Source organism: Echinops telfairi, unplaced genomic scaffold (assembly GCF_000313985.2).
Source record: "Echinops telfairi isolate 266 unplaced genomic scaffold, ASM31398v2 ScPeMD7_4;HRSCAF=17, whole genome shotgun sequence".
NCBI classification, from domain to species: domain Eukaryota; kingdom Metazoa; phylum Chordata; class Mammalia; order Afrosoricida; family Tenrecidae; genus Echinops; species Echinops telfairi.
Genome location: NW_022103900.1, coordinates 17,552,509 through 17,556,041, shown reverse-complemented (window position 1 = coordinate 17,556,041; position 3,533 = coordinate 17,552,509).

Genomic DNA, 3,533 nt, shown 5'->3' with positions numbered 1-3,533 from the left:
GAGAAGTCATCTAAATGAGAACCTTCAAAGCTAAGACATGGAGGTGCTGTTACCTCGAAGGCTAGCTGCCAGTAGGGTGAGCCTACTGAGAAAGAGTGGACAATAACTGGTGCATTTTGGGCATCTGAGGGTAATAATGTTAAATAACAGCACTTTTACACAATCAAAATAACAGTGTGCATTTAAAAATACTCCCCCTTTTTGCCACAAAGGAGGTATGACAGCTTTTAAGTCCCTATATTTGAAAATAAACACTTAAGGAAAGATGAAAAAGAAACTTAGTTCTTTGGCATGAATGAACGAGTGCTGAAGAGAAACTTAATCTGTGTGTTTCAGCCTGTGGAAGACTACCATGAGGAGGGTGGTTAATGACGTCCTCCTTTCTCACGGATGTCCAACTTTCTACGGCATTAACCAAAGAAGCAATAACTGTCACTCCAGGTGTACTACCTCTCAGGATTCCTGGAGTGCAGTGTGTGCTCAGTAAATATTTGTTGAATGAATACATGAAAAAAGAAGCAGGCTATTTAACTTCAAACGGATAACCAATATTGGTGTTCTTTCTTGCAATTGCTAGCACTCTGGGCCTACTCATGGCAGTACTGGGGAGAAGCTGGTGTGGCCGGAGGTAAGGACGTTCCGTGATCCCCTCCCCACCTGAAAGACGTGCCACCACAGGAAGGGAAAATAAGAGTGGAGGCTTTGCCAGGAGGCTGGTTCTGTGGTTTCACCACTCAGTGGGTGCCTCCTGGGGAGGTTAGTCAGGCAGCGAGTAGGTAATTTTGGACTTGAAAATGAAAGGAGTTGGTCTGGTAGAAAGTAAAAGAGCATTACGTTATGGTCTCAGGTTTATTCCTGTGTAACTGAAGGGAACATTTGGTTTTGGGAAAAAAAGGCTTTGCACATGATTCGTAACTTAGATGATACATAAATCCATCCGTTTGAAAGATCAAAGTTCACTGAACTGAAACAGGGGGCACTTTAAAATTTGTATTCCATTAGATGACAGTACCCGTGAATGCTGATTTTTATATATTTATAGCCCCTGCAATGGTCTTGTGCACACCACTACTAGACTGCATTGTTGGCTAACAGGGGAGCAGGGGAGTGTGTCACAGGTGAACATGGAAGTACAGTGCATGCAACCCTGTTGGAGCCTGTCTTCTTTTTCTGGAAATGCCAGAAACACCAAACCTGAAAGCCATCTCTCCTGGGTGGATCCAGTGCAAGTACTTGGCGATAAAAACCGCAGAGTACTACTAATAGTTCCCTAAATGTACCATTTCCCCCTCTGCTTTTTACACAATCTTCCCTGAGCCAAGAGCACAGCTTCCCAGACTCACCTCCCCTTGACCCTCAGCGATGTTTTTAGGGGCCACTTTCTTTCTCAGGACTCTACCTAGCAGCCTCCGGTACCCCCAACGGAGGCTCAATGCCTCTCCTTTGAGCTTTTACCCCCCAGTCCACTGCCATTGAGTTGATCCTGACCCCTATCAACCCAACTCAGAGATGCAGAAACTGCCGATCTTTATAGGAGCAGAGAGCCTCATTTTTTCCCCATGATGTGGCCGGTGAGTTCGAACTGAAAACCTCAGGTTAGCCACCCAAGGCCAAGCCCATAGTGCCACCAGGATTCCTTTGATTTTTTTTGTCGCACCCGTCATATTCTTTAGCATTCCTTTCTCTTCCCCACCAAAATGTCGAGCCTGTGAGGGCAGACCCATGCTCCTGGTCTTCACCACGCCCGCTGGGTGCATCACAGCCCCGTCACAGGGAAGATGCCTGGGCCTTTCCAACAAGGTCCTAGAAGCCCCATTCCTGAAAGGAGCGCAGTCGTACTTAGGGGGGCGGTATATGGGACCGTCTACCTGTACACATTTCACTGATTTGGCAGAAAACGTACCAGCTGGGAAGCCTGAGATATCAGCCAGTTATGCTAAGGGGCTCAGCTTTCTTTTCCTCAACGTGAGAGGTTTGGGGGCAACATTAAACCAGATAGAAAATCGCCACGGGCATGAAAACATTAAAACACTGGCACAGTGGAAGGGAGAAGCTGGGAAGTGAAGTGTTTGCCTCGGGCTAGACACTGCGGAGAGGGGATTGGTGAGGTCGACAGAGGGCCCCACTGGTGGATCATCTGGTTGAGCGGGGCCACGTGCTCGGCCTGGCACACACACGCTGTCCCCAAATACCCAGGCCTGAGTCGGAGCTTGTCTTGTGTGCTCCAGCAGGCGGGCTCTCGTAAACAACACCTTTTCTCTGCCCACTTAGTTGACTGGCCACTTGCAGTAAAAATCAATCAAATAAATATTGAGAAACCACCTTCTCTGAGAGCACAAGAGTCTGTCCTGGGAGAAGACATTAAGACTGGCCAGAAGACACGCATCAGTACTCTATTTCACAGGTTCTACCAGACCATTCCATCTTCTCCGCAAATGATGACTACTTGCGTTCATGTCCAGGGGAGTTATGACATGAGATCCATAAATCTTAGCTGATGTTAACCTGTACTGTTAGTGATAAGGATCATTGGCTGACAGATTCTGCACTGGAAGCAGACATGTTAATTTGTCTAATTAATTCACCAGAGCAATTAATTACCTAACACTTATCTAATTAGCTAACGCTTTCACCTGTCAGAGCCAGAGGCAAATGCCAGATTGGAATTTGGTGGTCCTCCTAAAAATAACTCGACAGATACTGCATAGAATACCAAATCGAAGTGTGGAGATGCCAGGGATCCGAAGTGCAGGTACTGAGGGTCCCGATCATGTGTGCTGACTAGGGAAGAGTAGGAACTATCTATCCCAGCTCCAAGTGGGTCTTGGTATAAAAGCAGTACCATAGATCTTATTATACAGTCCAGAGAGGAATACTGTGCCTCGCTGCAGTGATGAAGCACAGGCTGGGGTATATGTTTCGCTTCATAGTGGCTGTTACCTTTTCCAAGATAAAGGTCCTTGTGGGTGTGCGAACATCTCAGGCTGGTGGGTGATGATGGCCCAAGCTTGAGGCCGCTGCACAGGTGCTTTTACCTGGAGCCCTCTCTTCTCTTTCCACGTCAGTTTGCAGATTTTGCTGTTTGACCAAGATGGACTGGTGGGGGCCAGCATGGAATTCACCATGAACCAGAACATCTTTCCATCAAGATGCCCAGCCCTATATGAACTTTTGGTCCGTGCCTATTGTGCACAAGTTGAAGGAGAAATCAATGCACAATATTAAATGTCTTGTATCTGGTGTTGATCAAATGTTTATGAACATCTTAGGGTCTGACTGCGTGGAAGTCCTCAGACTAATGACCTTGAAACTCTCACCAGAATAGAATTCCAGCTCACTCCCATGGGAGCCGACGCAAGAAGAAACAGGGTGAAGTTCTAAGCAGGTTTCCTATATTCTCCCAACCGAACGTGCAGCAGGACCTGAGGGCAGAGGCGCTCCTTTCTTAGGTAGCACACATTAGAGGGTTTTCAGCAGCGGGAGCTTAGGGTCCCCTTCTCTTCTTTTCACCTTTGAAATGAACCTGTAGGTCA